The 22,200-nt window shown below is 39.7% G+C and overlaps 1 protein-coding gene across 1 annotated transcript in view; it reads left to right on the top strand.

Moving 5' to 3' along the window:
- The window catches only part of LARS2 (leucyl-tRNA synthetase 2, mitochondrial), a 1,850,943-nt gene that overhangs the window by 930,607 nt on the left and 898,136 nt on the right, over nt 1–22,200 (top strand). The window lies entirely within an intron of this gene.

Genomic DNA, 22,200 nt, shown 5'->3' with positions numbered 1-22,200 from the left:
ATCATTTGGCACCCTGGGAAATACCCCTATTTGTCATCCAAACCCAGTTGAGGAATAGAAATAAAAATGTGCTCTCAACGTTGAGGAGGAAAAAAAAACTTCAGGAAAGACAAACACCTTTGATAAACTGCGACAAAGAGCCATAGTGATACCTTTCTGTAGTTCATTGACTGTCCTTTGCATTTAAAAAGAAAAGTTTTCAAGCTAAGATAATAGGAAATACTTTTGCTAAACTTTACTAATTCCTTGCTACAGTTCCTACTACAAAAAACACTGATTGGCTATGATTGAAGTAGCCACAATCGTGATCGTTGCTTCTTACATGATTACTGTCACTGCTTACAAGGACCCATTGGCACCTCTTCTAAAGTGCCAGTGTGCCACCTGACATCTTGCACCTGGGGCAGCTCCCCCTTCATAGCATCTTCACTACTGCTTTGTGCATGGAGGAGAAAATAAAATGTATACAAGAGAAGATTTGATAATTAGAAGTAGATTAAAGAAATGTGCATTACAAAGTCATGTAGCTGGCTACTTGTTTAATGTCTGTCATCAGAGTATTTTAAAAATGCAATTTGTTTAACTTTGAGAATATACCATTCTGGATTGGTATAATGGTAAAGGTGTTTACCTCCCGGGCAAGAGGCACACTAAGGGAAATGTCTAGGCTTAAAATGGTCCACAAGGGCAGCTAGCTTAGTATATATAGTCTATAAAGAACTGCACTGTGATGAGCACATATTGATGATCGAGAGGTTTTGGCATGAGTAGGTTCATAGGTTCATACTAGGCTATCTGCCCTAGGGCATTTATAAGCCTAGCCAGTGTATGTTTGGCTTTCCAACCCATTTTAAATTAATTTTGCTATGCCCTTTTTCGAGGTTAGTATACTGTGCCTCTGTCTAACAGTGACACAGAAGTGATACCCGGGGTAAACCTACGATCTCCCATCCACTCATCAAGATTCCTCTTGAAGAGAGTCAATGAGGGACTCTGCCTAACCTGGACTGGGATTTTATTCCAGAATGAAGGGAGCCTCTGGGTTATGAATCTGTCCCTCCAGCATGTCCTATTTATTTCACTGCTGAGGTTCAAGTCTCTCAAGCGTGTAGCTCGATGGGATATGGATTTTTTGAGGTGCAGCATGTCCCGTAATTCCGGGTTGGACATGGCTTTATACGTCAGGCACAGGTCGCCTCTGAGCAGGCGGTATGCTACTGAGTAGAGCTGGAGTTTCTTTAACCGGGCAGCATATGGCATCTGTTTGAGCCCTTTGATCCTCTTGGTGAGGTACTTTTGGGGTATTTCCAGTTGCTGCAGGTGTTTGGTAAGGTACATCCCAAAAGGGGCATTGTACTCGATTATGGGCCTGATGAGGGATGAGTAAAGAGGCACGATGACCTCCCCTAATCTAGAAGTGAATCCCTTCATGATTAGGTGGGCTACATAAAATGTTTTTCTAACCACTTTGGCCACGTGGTTGTCAAATGAGAGATTGCTATCAACTTGGGTCCCTAGGTCCCTAATTACTTCTTCTGTACTTAATGGATTACCACCTATGTGGTAATTTGTGGGCACTTTGTTTTTGCCAAAGGGGATGACTTGAGGCCATGGCTCTGGCACCAGTTGTCTGTTTCTATGAGGCCCTTTTGGAGGATGCTTGTGTCGGCTGGAGAGTCGATTATGGCGCCCAGTTTGCAGTCATCTGCAAACTTGGTCAGCCACAGTCCTTCTGTGTTGGCCTGTACCTCTGAGAAATATATACCGAACAAGAGAGGTCCCAGGACTGAGCCTTGTGGGACGCCACTTGTAACTGGTTTGGAGTCTGACATGGCTCCAGCAGTTCTAACCATGTGGGTTCTGTCCTTGAGCCAGTTTGCAACCCATCTAGTGACATAGGGGTTTATATTTAAGCTGGTGAGCTTATCTGTAATGCCCGAGTGGGGTATTGTATCGAAGGCTTTTGCGAGTTCCAGGTAGGCTGTATGGACCACCTTCCCTTCGTCAGTGGCCTTGGTGACTGTTTCAAAGAAGTCAACCAGGTTTAAGAGGCAGGATCTGCCCTTAACAAAGCCGAACTGGGTAGGATCCAGTGTCAGTAGGTCCCCAATATCTTTATTTATGAGGTCCATGATGATCCTTTCCATGGCTTTGCAGACCAAGCTAGTCAGGCTTATGGGGCGATAGTTTCCAGGGTCCGTTGAGGCACCACCTTTGTGGAGAGGGACCACTGTTGCTGTACGCCACTCTTTGGGTACATATCCTGTAGTAAGGCTGAGATTGAACAGTAGTTTTATGTTTGGGTTTAGCTCTTCTTGGAGTTCATGTAGGACGCAGCCCGGGACACCGTCTGGTCCCATTGATGCTGTGTTTTTTGCTTTGGAGAGGGCGGCTCTTTAGTACAGTTTTGGCTTGGGTATGATTTTAGCAAACAAGTTTCTGTCAAAATTTTATCAGAACAGACGGGGTGGAAATAGAGCAGTTAGATTCCTGAGCCGAGATCAACTTGGTCATCATTACTGTATGTTCCTGGTGCTGTTTCACACATCATACAGCCAGTTGTGTGTGTGTTTTGCATCTGCACACGTAGATTATGTCCACCTGCATGCATTAAAATATGTCTGATTAACAGGTTAGCATTGCATGCCAAGGAATGTCCTACTATCATTAGGGCAGCACCACTGTGCCAATTTTAATCTGTAAATAGTATCTTTGTGGGGCAGTATTTGAGACATTTTTAGGAGCAAAGTGAAATAGTATATGCAGATACACTATGCACTTGTTAACTCAGTTATTACTGTGTGCCCCTCATTCTTTGTGTTGTAGCCTGCATGGTGTGAAAATGCACAGTGTGTCAAAGTTTATATTTTCAAGGATGCAACTTCTCATGTCCTCTCTGTACCAGATCTTGTGTGCCTAGTCTGCTTTTTTAATTCTTGCTTGAGAAAGCAACCTAGTAAGTGGTGTCATGCAAAATTTTCAAATGCCTGTATTGTGGCTGAATACCCACATTCTGGGCACACAGGTATTTTCCAGTGGAAGAGGAAGCTGACCCACCAAGATACACCATGCTAATATGGGTCCTTATCAGTTGAAATATGGTCGAGACCATATGATTACGTTTTTTGAAAGTTCTAAGCTGTTAATTGGAGATCGCAGTACAGTGAGGATTAGGAAATTTACCCTTTTCCTCACTGTAGTGCAATCTCGGAGTTGCTATATATAATTTGCAGGGTGTGTGGGGGGTGCAGGGGGGCTTGCCTCCTGCAAAAATGTAAAAAAAGGTAGACTTTTGTGGGGGGGGGGGTTATGTTTGAGTTTTATGAAACTCTATCATGTAGTCTCTTTGATATTTTTTTTCCAGTTTCTGAAAAGTCGAACATCTGACGTAGACCACTAATATATGCAACACCAGTACATAGACCTACTTTGTTTGTGCCATATGGACTCACTCATTGCCTGTAGGCTTGTATGTAGTATTCTTATAATTGGCACTCTCAGTGATGGACATTCAAAGAGTCTAGTGATGTTTTTACAGCATGCACACTCAGAGCATACATGTCTACATACAGTAGAATGAGCATGCCATTGCAAATATGTCTATCTGTGTATGTATATATGCAAATGCCCACACTTGTTATTCTTCAAGCAAGCATATGTTCTGCCACTGTTCATTTTTCAGGTTTCAGTGTTGATATTTTTGACTGGAATCAAACAGCCAACCCTGGGAAACTGTACACTGTTTTGTGATGCATATGCAGATGTGTGGCCATACTGCTTCTTGTTCAGTTTGAGTGCTGCACGTGTGTTGTAAAGCTTGGTATGCACAACATCATAAGGTATAGTCATTGTTCATAGGTTCATATGTAAGTACTAGGCTAGCTGTCCTTGCATGCCGTTTTAAACCTAGCCAGTTTGTCATTTATTGCTCGAATTAACCTATCCCATTTGGTTGGAGATTGGCATTACCCATCCCGTGGTCGATAATTATATATTACCCCTACTGAGAATATCTTGGATCATACCATAGATAATTTGAGGGGATCCATGCACAGGATAAAGCATTTGGGAACAGCCTGTCTCCATTAGCAGTACAGGGAGCAGTCCTGGGATAAATTTTCTGTTTCCCATCCATAGATCCAAGTTGCACCTGAATATGGACAGGGATGAGCTTTGTTTTATGTGGATGGGGAGTCCTCCACAGCAGGGTTTCCCTTTGAGAACTATACCTGTCCCTCTAAACCATTCTGTTGATGTTGCTGAAGACATTTAGATCCCTAGACTGAGTATTGTAATGAATGTTTTACAGTGCAGCTCATACTTTGAGAGTGAGCGGCCATCACATTCATTTCCTTTATACAACATTCAAGTCGTTTTATGTTTGTGGGATTCTTTGAGCTGTACAACTGCCATTAGTTTAGTCTTATAATATTTTGATTTAGGTGTAGAGTAGATTTCTCTAGTCATTTTTCAGTTTTTGTGAAGGAATGTTGCAGGTTGCCTTGGGCTGTTTGATTGAAGAGGCAGCACATATTAGTGCTGAGTCATCTGCATATTGGATTATATTTGTTGAGTAAGTGACTTATAAGTATATTAAAGAATAAAGGTCGTAATATTGAACCTTGGGGCACACCTAATATTATTTGTTGTGGAGCTGACAGCTCCTCAGTCCAACATACACATACTGTTCAGTGGCTGAGGCAGCTTTTAAACAAACTGATTTTATTATTGTTGTTTGATTCTAAGTAATATCATGGGATATGAAACTGTATCAGATGTTTGGACAGGCCTAAAAATAGGAATGTAGCGAGTTCACCTTTATTTTGTCTGTCTTGAATATAGTTTACAAAACTTAGTAATCGCAGTCCTGTGCTATGGTAACTTATTCTGTGGTAGGTAGTTGATCAGCTGTGTTAGAGCACATCTTTTTAGTACTTTAGACAGAGGGGACAAGATGACGATAGGTCTGTAGTGTGCATGTTCAAGTGGGTTACCTACTTTATGTTAAGGAATAACATAGGGTTGTTTTTAGAGTCTGGGGACTATTCCTTCTTGGAATGTATAAGTATCAATATTGTGTATTTGATGGTTTCTTCAGCTATTTTGAGACATTCTACAGCTGCAAGAGAGGTGAGTTTATGTTTTTGAGTATTATAATGGGTGGAGTTGTGGTACGTGACATGGAAGTTGTGATAGCATCCAAGTCACTTACTGATGTGTTGAGTAAATGCTGCTAATTCCCTTAGTAAGGGAATTAGCAGCATTTATGTAGCATGAGTTAAATTTGTGTTGAGTGTTATAGATTGTTTTATGTCAAAAAGGGCAGGACTGTGATTTTTGTCCATGTTTAATAAGTTTATTGACTATTTACTAAAACTTTTCTTGGAGTTTTTTTGTGGTTTTCTTGTAAAATAGTTTGTTTTGCTCAGCCTTTAGGGTGATATTTTTGGTTAGATTTCATAAGTGTCAATATAATTGCAGATTGTTTAGTACTTTTTCTAAATGTCAATTTTTCCATGCTTTATTTCTTATGCCTTAGCTTTTTTTATATCTCGTGTAAGCCGCAGTGAAATATTTGGTTGAATCTTTTGCTGTTTGAGGTGCTAGACAATGTAATATGGAGGGAAAGATTTTGGTGAAGTTAGTTATTGTCATCCAAAAGCAGTGTTTTTAGTTGTTCTTAGTTGCTGTGCTTAAGGATATATGAGGTTTCCTTATCGAATTTGGTTGCAATTCTGACAATGTATTATTGGACATTTCTGTGTAATTTTTCTGTGTTGTTTGGTTCCAAGAGAGGGACAGTGATGTTAATGTGTGATTTTAACGGTACGACAGGAAAATAATTGTGCAGCTCTAGCTGCCGTGGGCAGGTGTTATGGGTAGTGAATATTCCAGTTTTGGTATTAGTACCTCTTTTACTATTGCCCTTCTGGCATCTGGGTTGAGATGGACACAAATAGAGTATGTAACTCTTGGAAAAAGTAAGATCTAGGATAAGGCTATATACTTAGGGACAGCATTTAGGATAGTCTTGAAAGAGATGATGATGATTGTCACTGGTCTAGGGGATGAGAGTGTTTTTGTGTCTCAAATGACATTATGGTAGTTTTAATGTAGTCTCTTGTTAGATTTTTACATAGCAAAATGGAAGGTAGGCAATGTCTTTTTTTTACTGTGTAGAACAAGGTTGAATTTGGGGCCTTGATATTATTTCAGTTGTTAAGTACGAAACTGCCTGTTTAACAACTCTTCTGAGTGAAGTAAAGTTAGCATAATGGGACTTGGATATTTTTCAAAGTTTCCAAATGTGGTCCTTTTCTTTCATTAATTTTATAATTATTTATTTATTGACATTTTATTGCCAGGAAAGTCTGACTAGGTAGAAGCCCATTTTAGTGGAGATCCTAAGAGAAAAGCTCTATAGTATTAAAAACATTTTAAGAACAATAATTTTACAATCTTCAAAAATAAAAAAAAAATCTGCAGTGTAAATAATTATAACAAAGTAGACATAATATAAAAACATTTGTTAAGAATCGATGCAAGTTATATGACAATTATTTAATCTTTTTCTTCTTCTTTCAGCTTTTCCCGATTAGGGGTACCCACAGCGGATCACTGTCCGCTCATAATTGGCAGTGGAGTTTTACGGTGTCGAGTTGCCAGCCCGGCGCCCTGCCTTCCACAGAATGCACGCACACGCATGCACTCACACCTAGGGCCAATTTAGTGTGTCCAATCCACCTACAGCATGTCTTTGGGATGTGGAAGGAAACCGGAGCACCCGGAGGAAACCCACAAGACCACAGGGAGGGCATGCAGACTCTGCACAGAAGGCACCCCAGCCAAGGGTCAAACCAGAGAACCTCTTGCTGTGAGGTGGCAATGCTAACCGCTGTACCACCGTGGCCTATTTATTGAAATTTTAGACAGGTTGTAGAAAAATGAATGGTAAGTCAGTCTAATACAAACAGAAATTGCAATATGAAGTGAGGAAAAACAGGCTTATGGCATATTTAGAAAGAAAGTCAGGAAAGAGAATTTGATAGAATTAAGGAAGTAAGTGAAGAAGGGAAAGTAAAGGTATAAGGAATTAAAAGGTACTAATTAATGTTTTAAGATTAGAGGTTAGCAATGCACAGGTGTTACCCCTAACTGTATTTTTGGTGGATGGAAAATGTTTGTCTAGAATTATTTTGACAAGAGCATTAAAATGATTCAGGGTATCATTAGAGTCTCAATCTTAGGCTTCATCAGAGTCACAGAAAAAATACATCACTTCCTATATATACAGAAAGTCTCATGACATCACACTTACTCTAGCAAATGGAGACGTTTTTCGATCTGGGCTTCACAGAGTGCCCTAGATCCCTTCACCGCACCGGTTTCCATGGTTTTGGAATTTTTAGCTGGGATCTTTCAGCAAGGTGCCAGTTTTTTGACAGTCAATGTCCAACTTGCTGCAACTTCTTATTTTCATGTAGGTGATAGTATGGTTTCCTTAGCATCTTCAAAGTTTTGCAAGGCCTTCCTCAAAGGCACTTTTCTTCTATGACCCCTGACCCAACGCCACCATGGGATCTTATGCTAGTGCTGCAGGCTTTAGTTTCTCCCCCACTTTGAGCCTGCAGCCTCTGTGGATCTACAATTTTTGTCCTGGAAGACAGCTTTCTTGCTTGCTATTACTTCTGCCAGGAGAGTTTCGGAACTTCACGCATTGTTGGTCAAAGCCCCTTATATGATTTTTCATAAGGACAGGATGTCCTTGTGTACTAATCCATACTTTCTTCATAAGGTAGCGTCAGAGTCCAACATTAATCAGGTGATTAATCTCCTGGTCTGCTTCCCAAATTTTAAAAACAAGGAAGAATACAAATTGCATTTATTGGATGTGCGCAGACAGTTGCACTTTTACCTGCACAGGACTAAAGCTTTTTGTAAGTCTGACCAACTCTGCATTTTCTACTCTAAACCCTTTTTAGGGAAACCAGTATCTAAGGTCACTGTCGCCCACTGAATTTCCCAGTGTATAATTCAGGTGTATTCTGCTAGGGGTATATCCCCGCCAGGTCATGTGAAGGCACATTCCACCAGATCTATGGCTACTTCACCAGCCTTTTGGTCCAGAGTTTCGTTAGATGATATATACTCTGTGGCTGCTTGGGCCTCATCTCATACCTTCATCTTGCATTATAAGTTGGGCATCATATCCAGGAACAGGGGATCCTTTGGCTCCACTGTGCTCCAGAATATCCTTCCATGAGGGCCTCCCAGGTGCTTAGTAGCTGTGGACTCTGTCCCACAGGTTGAAGACCAAATGAAGACAAAAAATTCAGATAAAGAAGTTATGTACTCACCATAACGTTCCATCTGAGTTGTTGTTGTTCATTTGTCTTCATCCGTCCCTCCCTCTTTTCCCCTGCCTTGTATAAACTGTGTGGTGGTCTCACGACTAGAACAGGTGGTCACCATCAGGGTGCCTCTCATCCTCCTTCTTGCTCATGGACTTTCTGGTATGGGATAAGGTGTGTTGGGTCAGGTATGAATACTAGATTGGGGAGCAAACTCGATCTGACGTGAGGAAGGAAACAGGGGCGTTATAGGTAGAGGAGGAGCTTAGAGCTCGGATCAGATGCTGGATATGCAACCGAGTCGAATCCAAGCAGGATCCGGGAACCCACAGGTTGAAGACAAATGTAGAAAAACAAGTCAGATGGAACGTTATGGTGAGTGCATAACTTCTTTTTTTGCTTATACAATAAGCTAAAGATAACCCAAGTGATACTTTTCCCCTTCCTCTACCTAATAAATGACCAGACTGTGCTTAGTGTATATAACAATCTTGTCAGAGAATAATAAGAAAATGTGTACTTAATTATGCCACAAGTTAATAGGAGCTTTGTGAGTCATTTTGTCTTTTTATGTTTTACTGGCATACAGCAGGCTGTATTTTACTCTGTTTTAGCAAAAATGTTTTGTAGACTGCATATTAAGGATAAATGGACAGACTGCACATTATAGTGGAAGCTTGCAAACCATTTATAGCACTTCAAAGTATGAAAAATTTGCAGTCAAAACTCAATCGTCAAGTCCTTTTTCACATGGTATAAATGCTCAGAGTGTAAAGAGAACAAAAAGTGAATGTGTCAAATTGTTGGAGGCTACTGCTTCAGATAATAAATCAGTTGTTTGTGCTGCAAGTCTGTATTAACCCTGTCAGGCTTCTCTTTCCCCAGGTTTCTCTATTTATTAATATGATACTACCATGTAATACTCATTACCATACTAAGTAATTAAAGGGATAAGTTTATGCATAATTGAAAAAGTTAGTGTGTGAAACATAATAACAGCAAGCTTAGTGAAGTAAGTCTGATGTACGGTCATGTATAGCGAGTCTAGTGCAAATCTCAGGATTATAGATAGCAAGAAAAAGAGGAGAACTCAGCTACAGGCATATTGAGATACCAATTTTTAGTAGCTAAGCCGAAGCTTGAAGTGAGTTTTCACAAGTATTCAGTTACACCAACGGATAATCATAGCTATGACAGTAAGACATAAATACTGCAGGTTTGGATATTTTTCATGGGAGGTCCAGGATTACACCTCCATAATGTTTAAGGGTGTAACACAAAATCTGTTAAGAAGTGGTCCATATTCAGCAACATTTGTTGCTGTATACCACAGGCATTTGTGGTCCGAATGGAGAGATGAAAAGTCAGCAAGCAAAGGAGAATAGTAGTGCTGAAATTGAATTAATCTTCAAGTCTTGTTGAGTACCTTCACAAGGTGGATCCTGTTTTTCACAAAATCTCACCAAGGCGACATTGATATATAGACTGTATTTATATAGCATATGTCATGGACAGAAGTAGGTCAAAACTAAAAAAGATAGCAGGGTGCACAAGACCAAGGTTAAAAATGTGCCCAACCCTGGGAGGTGCACTGGTGTCAGGACTGGAAAAAATGACAGTGCAGAATCCTCAAAATACAGAAACATTCCTACAATGGGGCCAGGCCAGGCCCAGGGGGAGGATGGGCCCCATGTTGTAGAAGGAAGTAGCAGTCCACAAAAATCACAAAAACTGATAAGCCAAAGAAGAGCCATAAAGACAGAGTGGACTATTGAGGATAAAAAAGAAATTATGTATTGTTACTATTATACAAAAAGCCCAGAATTCTCAGACGCAAGATATACACAAAGATTAAGAGATAAATTAGAGGAAAGAAAAATACTTTCACAGAAAAAACTGTCAGAAGCTTCAAATAAAAATTTGCGTTCATTAATACAACAGATTTTTGAAAAACGATATATAGATCAAGAAACTTTGATATTTTTGGAAAAAGAAGCTTCTGAGGAAGTGCAAAAATATAAACACAATCTAGATATTTTTGAAAAGTATACAAAAGAAATATGGACATGGGAAAGAGAGAGATTTGATATGGTGCAGATATCTATGCAAAGGAGAAAGCCAAATGAATCAATATAAAGAAGGCAGTCCCAAAGATATTTGAAGAGAAATATAGGCAAAGGAATCCAGATATGGAAAACTTTACAATACAAAAAATAGGAAGACAAAGAGGAAAAGTGGAAAAGGAGATTAGTAACGGAAACGTTAAAGAAATAGAAAGTGAGATTGTAGAACACCTGCAAAGTGAAGGATTCGGTGTAGAAAATATAATGCGAAAAGCACCACAACAGGGCAGAGAGATGGATATCCAAATTAAGAGGGAACAAGTGAAACAGGAAGCAATTGGTCAGGTGCCATATCAAGATAGCTTGGAGCCTTCCACAGAAAACCAGTATAAAAGCTCACTTGAAGCTAGACAGCAAGAGAAGGAACAGGAAAGTGTGGAAACTCTGATGCAGTCAATGTTGAGGAGTGATAGGCCAGTGAGCTCCCATATGCCAAAGCAGTGGAGGTCGCAGGATGAAATTGAAGAGAAGGTGCCACAGGAAGATGCTGTAGAACTTTCTATAGAAAGCCAGCAGGAAATGGAAAACAAGGGATGTGCCGTCAGCTTGGAGGAAAATGAGCTAAGAGAAGAGTTGCTTGATTTAATAGAAACAGATATATTAAGATCAATGAAATAAATGGACTGCAGAAGGTCAATAAAACCCCGAAAAGTTAGAAGTCTGATAAATGAACACGGTAATTAGGACTGTCCATAGAGATCCATGTGATGTAACAGATGTAAACAAGATATATTACTGTGCAGCTAAATTAATAACTGATAAAGTTCTACCACATGAACACAGGGTAGTGAGGGAAAGGAAGGGGAGAAATCGAATACCATCATGGAAGTATCAGACAGAGAAAACTATAAAGCAATTAAGAAGTGGCACTGTTAGAAGATTATAGAAGAGGAAACAGATCAGTAAAAATACTAAGAAAGATAGATGTGATAAAACAGACCAGGATCTATCATGCACTATCGCAAATAAATTAAAAAGTTCAGCGCAGGCGGAAAAACTTAGAAGATAACAGATAAATATAAAGGAAAAGTACAAAATAAGCAGTTTATTGATGACCCAAAAAGAACTGGGAAACAAGGTAAAAGGAATTGAAAGACCTTCAAAAAAAGAAGAAATAGATACATTTTGAAGAAATATCCATGAAGATCCTGTGGAACATAACAAAGATGCTATATGGATAAAAGAAGTGAAAGAAAGAATAAAAAGTTTAAAGGTACAGGATATGAAATGGGATGAAGCAACAGCCAGAGAGACTGAAGCAATGTTAAGAAAAGCCTCTAGTTGGAAAACCCCAGGCCCAGATGCAGTACCTAACTTTTGGTTAAAAGTAATAACATCTTTGCACGAAGACTTAGCCATGAGTAAGAACTATTTGTATGCACACCCTGAACAGACACCAACTTGGTTAACAACCGGAAAAACAGTGCTACTACGTAAGAGTGAACCTGCAAGCTACCCTAAAAATTATAGACCAATAACTAGCCTTCCGACAACGTATAAACTATATATCGGAATTGACGCTGACAGAGTTTATAGTCTTTTCGAAGAAAACTCAATTATGGCAGTAGAACAAAAGGGCAATAGAAGAAAGTCGTATGGAACAAAGGATCATTTGTTGTTAATAAACTCATAGTGGAGAACTGTAAAAAGGGGAAGAATCCAAGTATGGCATGGATTGACTACAAAAAAAAGCATTTTATAGTATCTCACATTCATGGATAAAAAGAGTGTTTAAAAATGTATAAGGTCCACCCTACACTGATTGACTGCATTACAGTAACCATGAAACAGTGGCAGACCACTGTGCAGTTAAGCCATGATAAAGGACAAATTATTATCCCAGGGGTAAAAATTCAAAGGGGGATATTCCAGGATGACTATCTGTCGCTGTTGTTATTCTGTCTTGCCCTTAACCCATTAAGCTGTTTACTTAACAGCTTTAGGTCAAGGCTATAATTTGGCTCCTAGAAAACAAAGTCTAAAGACTTCTCATCCACTCTTTTGTCAATGATGTTAAACTGTATAGCTCATCAGGTAAAGAACTGAAAGCATAGCTGCAGGTTGTCAAAACTTTTTCAGATGATATAAGAATGTCATTTGGTTTTGATAAATGTGCAAAAGCAACCTTTAAAGCAGGGAAACTGCATCATCAGGAAAATATCCGTTTGGGACAAGAACGTGATATAAAAGAACTTGAACAAGAGGGATTGTGTAAATATTTGGGAACTGATGAAAGATCAGCAATAAAACATTAACACGTGAATAAAACTCAGTAAGGAATACTTTAGAAGACTTAAATTAATCCTGAGAAAAGTGTTGACATCTTGGAAAAAGATCCAAGCTGTAAACCAATTTGCTCTTCCTTTCCTAACTTACAGTTTTGGAGTGATTGACTGGCCTCATAAAGTGTTGGATAGATTAGATATTAAAACAAGAAGAATGTTTCATGCTCACCAAATGATGTATAAAAATCAGTGTATAACAAGATTATATATTCCCCGTTCTGAAGGAGGGATGGGCTTCCCTGAAATTGATTACATGTATAGATTTGCAATTGTGGGACTCAACACTTATCTGCTGACCTCAGAAGACCCAAACGTAGTGAAAGTTTTGAAGCATGAGGAGAATAAATCTAAGATGACTTCTCTGCTTAATTTAGCAGAAGCATATCTTTGTCAAGCAGGAGTGGAAATCAAACCAGAAGTAGATAAAAATCAGGCAGCAACAGAATGTGCCAAAAAATAAAAGAGAGAATATAAGGTGAAGGACCTGATGAGAAGGCAAGAAATATGGAAAATGTATAAATATAGTTGCAAGTACAGGAAACGTCTGGAAGAACCTCATGTTGATCAGGAACGAACGCAGGAGTGGTTAAGGAGAGGTAAATTCAAACCAAGAGATGAAAGGATAATATTGGCAGCTCAAGATAATGGACTATGTACACGTTGGCTTACAAAGTCCATTGAACATGTGGGAGAAACAGACGAATGCAAGTTTTGTAAAACCGAATTGGAAACAGTCGCACACCTAGTTGCTGGTTGTGACACACTAATGGCAGAAGGACTGTATAATGAAAGGCATAATAATGTGGCAAGACTATTGCACTGGGGATTGTGTAGTCATTATGATACTGAAGTGGCTGAAAAACACTGGAAACATGAGCCACAAAGCATCATGGAAAATGATGAAGTTTATATCACATGGGATCATCCATTACCAGCAGTTCAAAAGATAGATGCTAGAAAACCAGATATAGTGGTCCAAGAAAAGAAGACAAAAGTAGCATTGCTCAATGAAATTGCCACACCCAGTGACTACAGTGTCCTGCTTACAGAGAGACACAAAGTCATAAAATATCAAGATCTGCAGGCATTAACAAGAGCAATGTGGAAGAAAGTTACGCAGACAGTTCCAGTAGTAGTAGGAGCAACAGGTCTTATAAAAAAGAATCTATGATCATATTTAGATATGTTACCAATCCATGTAACCCTGTATGGATTGCAGAAGGAGTCATTACTGGGCACATTGCGGGTGCTGCGAAGAGCACTTTTGGCTGATATCAAAGATTGAAAGAATACTAATTTCATAAACATTAATCATACTTTGACTTAGGATTGGGGGTACATTCTCGTCATGGTATTAGAAACCCAAAAGACTTGGAGAAATTAAAAAACAAACAGGCATTAGGACCACTTATCACTCAGAGCTTTTAAGCTGCTTCCTTCTGACAATCTATTTTTGCAGTTCTCCAGTTCTTTGCTGCACAAATGTGTCATGTGGAGTTCTCAAGCTTATATTACATAGTGTTTTTGTTATTCATTGTCAGAAAGCTTAATCTGAATTGGATGTTTTGCTGGAGACCACTTCCACCAACTTGGATGGCACAGTGGTGCAGCAGTAGCATTGTCACCTCACAGCAAGAGGTTCTCTGGTTCGATTCTCGGCTGGGGTGCCTTCTGTGTGGAGTCTGCATGTCCTCCATGTGTTTGTGTGGGTTTCTTCTTGGTGCTAAGGTTTCCTCCCATGTTAAAAAGACATGCGTCTGGAGTGTTTCTCCCCGGGCATCCGCTGAAAATTGTCTCGTTCCAAGTCAGACGTTCCCCGATTAACAAATGTTAAATAAATAAAATAAATAAATAAATTATGATGTAAGCCAGTACTCTTCTGTACTTTTTCTGTACCTTTTCCCTTCCTTGGTGTGCAAGCCTGAGCCTTGTTTTCCCCTTCACCAGGCAATAGCAGGGTCATTGCATGCAAAAATCAGCATACTAGTTGTGTGTATTGTTTAGTAGATAAATACAAGGCTTAACTGATGCTCTGTTTGCTTGTGGCTTAATTATAAACTGATAAATACAACCGTTGCAGGTCGCTGCACCTCTAAAAAGCTCCTAATAATCCAGAGGTTATAGTCAGGACTCCTAATAATCCAATAAGCTTAAAACCAAGCTTTTTGTCGGCGCTCTGCACCAACTTCTTCAGAAAGCAAACTAAAAACAAAGAACAATACATCTGTCCCATTATTTAAGCATCATAGCTCCACCCAAACACTCCCCCTTGTGGACACACCTGAAAATTGCACATCAATGCACTTAAAAAACTTAACCACAGAAAAACTGTGCATCACCATTTGTATAAGATCAACATGACCAGCCCTGAATATTTGTAATCAAACTAATACTCTAAATTTACGCCACCAACATAGCATGTATACAATCTTAAATACCTGGTAGACACTATAAACACAATAGTGGTAAACCCAGGAAAAGTATATGTGTGTAGCGCCTGTTTTAAAAAAGCCATGTAAATAAATCAAAATGCCATTCAGATGGTAGCACAACTCGATGGAAGACTACAAACCATGAGTTGATATAAAATATACAAAATACATCCATGAGTACACCTTGGAAATGTATGCTTAACATTGTTATGTTGTTATCATAACCATCTGATAATAGTAGCAGTATTAGTAGCAAAAAAAAAAAGTTATATATTATATATTGATTGTATATTGTGTGTAGCGGCTGGTACTAGGAGGCTGACGTCCCTTACATAAAAGACTATTCTGAGGAATGATCAAACTACACATCCCCCGCTTAAAATAATGGACCACAATGTAACCATTGATAAAGACATTAAAAAATAAAACCAATAATAACAAAGTAGCACTAAACCATTTTAACAATCAAAAAACGAAGAAAGAAACAATCCCCATAAAATAGCTACAAAGGTGGTCATTCCCAAGGGGATTAAATCAGTCTAAGAAGCTTCACCTAACTAGGCTTCTCAGTTTAAGAAAGCAACTAATAGAAAGCATGCTGTTTAGTCCAGGTAGGTGGTAAGCTTCTAATTTGAGTTGCCACATCAACTCCTTGCATTCAAGTCTCAGAGAAGCCGACATTTTCAAATTCATACCTACACTTCGATAGTGAACATCCAATCCACCAAAAGAGGGCTATTGTGAAGGGCCAGTTTGAAGCTTCTTAGACTGATTTATTCCCCTTGGGAATGACCACCTTTTTAGCTATTTTATGGGGATTGTTTCTTTCTTCGTTTTTTGATTGTTAAAATGGTTTAGAGCTACTTTGTTATTATTGGTTTTATTTTTTAATGTCTTTATCAATGGTTACATTGTGGTCCATTATTTTAAGCGGGGGATGTGTAGTTTGATCATTCCTCAGAATAGTCTTTTATGTAAGGGACGTCAGCCTCCTAGTACCGGCCGCTACACACAATATACAATCAATATATAATATATAACTTTTTTTTTTTTTTTTGCTACTAATACTGCTACTATTATCAGATGGTTATGATAACAACATAACAATGTTAAGCATTCATTTCCAAGGTATACTCATGGATGTATTTTGTATATTTTATATCAACTCATGGTTTGTAGTCTTCCATCGAGTTATGTTACCATCTGAATGGCATTTTGATTTATTTACATGGCTTTTTTTAAAACAGGCGCTACACACATATACTTTTCCTGGGTTTACCACTATTGTGTTTATAGTGTCTACCAGGTATTTAAGATTGTATACATGCTATGTTGGTGGCGTAAATTTAGAGTATTAGTTTGATTACAAATATTCAGGGCTGGTCATGTTAATCTCATACAAATAGTGATGCACAGTTTTTCTGTGGTTAAGTTTTTTAAGTGCATTGATGTGCAATTTTCAGGTGTGTCCACAAGGGGGAGTGTTTGGGTGGAGCTATGATGCTTAAATAATGGGACAGATGCATTGTTCTTTGTTTTTAGTTTGCTTTCTGAAGAAGTTGGTGCAGAGCGCTGACAAAAAGCTTGGTTTTAAGCTTATTGGATTATTAGGAGTCCTGAATATAACCTCTGGATTATTAGGAGCTTTTTAGAGGTGCAGCGACCTGCAATGGTGGTATTTATCAGTTTGTGGCTTAATTAGACAGTATGAAAATGATGCCAGGAAAAACATAAAAATCTCCTAATGAAAGAGGCCATCATTGATATGAGGCCTGAGCCATGAGTCATCTGGCTACAAAGCCAGGCCCTTATTATCAAACATTTCCAACCTTGAGATCGACGAGTCACATAACTCAATACAGTCCTTTGGAAGTTATCTGTATGGAAATCTCCGATCTGATTACCATGCATATGAAAACTGGCTCATCCTTCCACTCCCACAACTCAGGACAAGGTCAGAGATTATTTTTCTGACTTTCTCATCACTGAGACCCACAGACTATGCCCTAATACTCAAGTTGTCCTTGCCCCAGTCCTCCCTGACTCCAGAGCTTGATTATTGGATACTGAAGCAATCTATTTGGGAGTTAAAGCATCATGTTTAGATGGCTAGCTCTCACATCTGCATAGGAAAAGGGATCAGGGAGCACTTTCCAGAGCCGCAGTTTCTGTGCTTATTACCATTGCAAGCCTCCCCTCTCCATTCTTCCAGATATATTTCTACCAGCCTCATCCTGTGATTGCTGGTGCCAAAAGTCAGCAGCTGTGGTGTCAACCTTAGAACTTGTATTGACATTCTTTTGCCCTGTTGATTTGACATACATGCAGCCACAAAATGAGTACGTCATAAATTTACCTAGTACCACATCTGACACTGATGCAGTATTTACTGATGTACATGGAGTTTTTATTCCCAATGTTAACCTTTTCTGCCTGCCTCGTGCCAATACCTGTAGTAGCCTCCCACCAGTGTTGACAGTGAGCTGTATCTGGATGAGTCCAGTGACTTTGGTGACAATGGATCACATTGCTTTTGCATGGGTCCTCTTCACACCAGTGCCAACAGAGCTGCTGATGCAAGCAGCGCTGGTGCTCCAGCTGCAATTAGACTTGAAATGCCATTGACTGTTATCAGTGCAGACCCAAGCAGTTTTCATAACAATGTGGGCTTTTCAGTATTACAGTAGTTATGCCACATGCCTCCCCAAACATTTGCTGCAAACCTCCATGCTACACAAAGCCACAGAAAGGCCCTGCTGTTCATCTAAGTCTGTGAAATCTTTTTGAAGGCTAAATATGTAGAGGTCTGTGTATAATCTCCTATCAGAAACCTTGATATAGAGGAGAGTATGGCTTCCTAGGAGTCATCTCCTGATGGCCTTATAGTTGATGAATTTCTTTACTTAATGCAGGAGGCTGACTCACAAACTCTGTCTCACCTCTACAGAGGAGCTTGCTGCAAGCATTCATATATGCTCCCCAGTCTTCCCAAATGGTCCCACCTTTAGTGGACGTTTTAAAAATGTCATCATAATGGCCTGATAAAACTTCAACAAGACCTAAAATGTCAGACTGGATATTTTACCCAGTCAAGGATTGGTAGTTTGACTGGAAACTTCCTAAACCATATCTTATTTCCTCAGCAGTAACTACGAGGAGGACCCAAACCCTCAAAGTCTTGCTGTCCACCCTTCAAACAGGAAGGCTGAGACAATGTACATATTCAGGAAATGCATGTTCTTGTCCTTCACCCTATCACTAAAGGCACTAACCTACACAGTCTATGTCCAGTCAGAAGTTTAAAATGAAATGTTCCATGTGGTGGAGAAGCAGCAGGATAGACCTCATACGGAATGCTAAGAGACCAACTCACATCCTGTTGAAGTGTCATGAATCACATGATCCATATGCTGTACAGCATGGTTGAGGCTTCGGCCATTGCTGCTGGAATAAGTGTAGCTATCTGCTAATATACCTGCCTCAGGCTAATGGACTTTATTTGCAGTAGACACCAAAGTGGCCTTCTGGACTCCATATTTGCAAGTTATCTGTTGTGACAATGTCAGCAACCAGTAGCCATACACATGGACAACATGGCAGTCATCTGGTATATCAACAAACAAGTGGGCTGGCTTTCCTCCTTTGCAAAAAAGTACCCAAAAAATTCTTACATATTTCCATTGACATCCCAGGAGAAACCAGCATTTTGGTAGACAGGTTAAGCAGATGTTGCTTCTAATGAATGGTCACAAGAACAGAGGACAACCACCATAATCTTCTGGCAATAGGGCCAGCCAGTGATGGACCTTAACCACCTTCCCATTTAAGTTGGAAATGTTACCAGTTCTTCTAACGTATCCCACAAGTGAACTAACCTGCCAAAGATGCCTTAGTAGAGATGTGGCTTTAGAAACTATTATGGCTTCCCACCAGTCCCCTTGATAATAAGAATCATTCAGAGGGCAAAAACACGCTATACTCATAAATAATTCCAGTAGTCCTCTTGATCACACCAGGTGTGGTTTTCAGCTCTGACTAAACATTACAAGATGGCCCACTACAGATATCTCATTCAAAAGACGTCTGACTTACCCATTGGAGAGACATCACCACAAAATCAGTGCTGTGAATGTGTCATCTTAGCTTCTGTAATTCTGAATGTGGCTAGCATCCCACATTATCCAAAGAAATCCTTAGAAGTTTTGACTGCCACAGAAACTATCCACTAAAAAGCCTACAAGAACCTGGGCAAATGATAGTGGTCTAAACCCTCCCTAAGTCAGACCCACTGGAAAAAGTACTGCAGCACTGGATGAAACTCTTTGATAAGAGCCTTTGTTACTCCTTCACAAAAAAGTGCATGTAGAGGGAATCTCAGGTTTCTATGTAGACATCCAGGTCACATCCCTCACCTTGCTTTAGAGTTAGTAAAGCTGCCTTCAGAGACAACTTTTATTTAAGACTTCTTATCAGAGACATGGTGTCTCCCATGGGACCTTTACCTCATTTTGGAAAAAGTTACAAAGCCAGTATTTGAGCCAATGATGAAGGCAAACCTAAAGTCCTGGAAAACACTTTTCCTGGTAGCGACTACCTAGTTAAGGAGGATTTCCAAGTTACATGCATGCCTGTCACACAAACCCTTCATCTGGTCTTCCACAAGAAGATATTGATTCTTCAAATTCCATCCATCTCCTTGGCCAAAGCAGCAACAGTAACTAACTAAAACTAATCAGGTAAGCTTCTAGTCTTTTCCCTTCATATACCAACAGTGGAGAATTTGTTTTGCATGAATGTTCACAGGCAACCAAAGTTTTATTTGCACAAAAAATGGGCATTTGGGTATACTGAGTAGCTGTTCATCTTTATGCTCCACAAAGAAAAAGCATTCATCTGTTCAAAGTCAATCTGTTGATGTGGTTGTAATAGTGCATCAAATCAGCAGGTAATATTTAGGCTGCAGCCATCTGATCCAAACTTATCACTTTTGCCAAACTCTAAACGTTTTGCATAACTTCCAGAGTAAGATCATCTTGGGGTTCTACCCTTATCAAAACGATGTTCCCATGAGTCTGAACACACAGCACTCCGCAGTATATATTGCTGAAGACTGATCACTTTCTAACAGATATGAAAGTTATGCACTTCCCATATGCTATATTTGCAAGAAATGTGTCCGTCTTTGAAAGAACTTGCTACCAGCCATCCACATACTCCTCCTCCTCTATGGGCTGTGAATGACCATGCCAGCCTATACTTCGTAGGCACACCAACCCTGAACAAACCAGTTACTGCCCGGCTAACGTGACTTTCTTTTCTCTTCCTCCTTCATGGGATTATGTTTTTTCCTCTTGATTCAGTAGACTGTGCTTGCATGTTACAAGAACCTGGGGATCTATAGGAAAAGAAGTTTGGGGGAATTGAAGAGAGGAGCAGTCAACCTGTATGTTCCGAGTGTTGAGTGGTCCTAATGCCTATTACATATAGTCCTACTTGTTGCCCCTTTTTTTAAATAACTCTCTTCTGTCTGTGGGCAAGGGTAAAATGTTGATCCACTGTTCAGTGACAGGGTGAATTGTGGAATTTGCACTGCCCCTCCAGAATCAGAGGCTGAGAAGTATGATTTTTCTGTAAGTTCTGTAAGATGAACACAGCTTCCAGTGCTCCCTTTTCTTCTTTTTTGCTCCTACCCTTATTATGCTTAAGCTTTCCACCCCTCCTCTCTGTTACACCATTCTTCCCCCATGGAAGGCAAGACACGTACAGAAAATTCATTTTTCACAAGGGCAGAAGTGAAGCAGTAGAAAGCAATGCCGTCATCTGTGGATGTCAGTTTTTTTTTCACTTTAAGGCCTAACTCCAAGGTTTATGCCCAGGAACTTACTTTAGGATGCAGCATGCAATGTTTGTAGGCTCAGGCATGTCTCTTGTGTGGTCTTTGATCTCCACAAGGGATTCTGTCTTGGAATATGTCAGTTAGCAAAGAGGATTAATGCTATGAACAGTTAATAAGTTGTTTCTTGTGTTACAGGGTTTGATTCCCTCATCCTTCATTTGTCTACATTGTGACCTTGAGAAAGCCACTTAGGGCAGTTGAGAAATTGCACTAAACTCCTCAATGACCTCTTAGACTGCATGCTTAATAACTGTGTATGAACCATATACCCCCAACACACAAAGATCCTACCCCGAAAAGAGATGAGCTTGAGCTACATCACTCCTCCCCCAACCCCACCCAGCTGTGTCAGTCTGTCATTTAGCTTAGGTTACTTGGTTCGTAATCAGGGCTTTAGTCCTGTGTCAACAGAGTTAGTTCTAGCTTCCTTTTTGAAAATAAAGACCAGTGCTATACAGTTTGAGTTTATGCCAGTAAACAAGTGGGTTATCTCCATGTGACTTCAAGTTACAGAAAAGAAAACCATAAACATAGACTGTCATAAGTGCACTTGGTATTGGAGGACCTTAGGCCTAAGGTCATTGAACAAGTTTGCAGTCAAATCTTCAGACAGGAAAAACTGTGTTCTGGGTACTTGAAACATAAGAATCCGTAAACTGTTACGTGATTAGTATCTGGTGATGATTTGATTTAAAGTACTAAAACAATAGCTAGACAAATCTAGAAAACCCATATGTGTAAGGAGTGTATTCTAGAAACAGCTAGTCAGTGCTTCTACACTGAATAGGTTTATTTCCCACCTCTAGGAAAACATGGCGTCTGAGTGTACTATATGTGTGACCTAAGTAGTTGAGGTGGAAGAAAGGAACTGTGTCTAAGGGTTCCAAATGTTCATTTGTCATGGGGGTAAGCCCAAGACCCACTGATGGGAGCTTGCAGTGATACAAGTTGTCAGGTTAGGAAAGGAGGCTTACCATACATTGGTAGTGTTGTTCTCCAGGTTTGACTGGTAGGTACTGACAAGCCAGAAGTGTAGCAGTTGTGACAGTAACTGGAGCCAAAAAGCTATCACGTGGATAGAGTTTGGCAAGACCATGGAAAATGACTTTTAGA

This window comes from Protopterus annectens, chromosome 4.part1 (assembly GCF_019279795.1).
Source record: "Protopterus annectens isolate FY-2018-M chromosome 4.part1, PAN1.0, whole genome shotgun sequence".
Classification (NCBI taxonomy): Eukaryota; Metazoa; Chordata; order Ceratodontiformes; family Protopteridae; genus Protopterus; species Protopterus annectens.
Note: the sequence above shows the minus strand (reverse complement) of the source record. Positions and strands in the feature narration are given on the sequence as shown.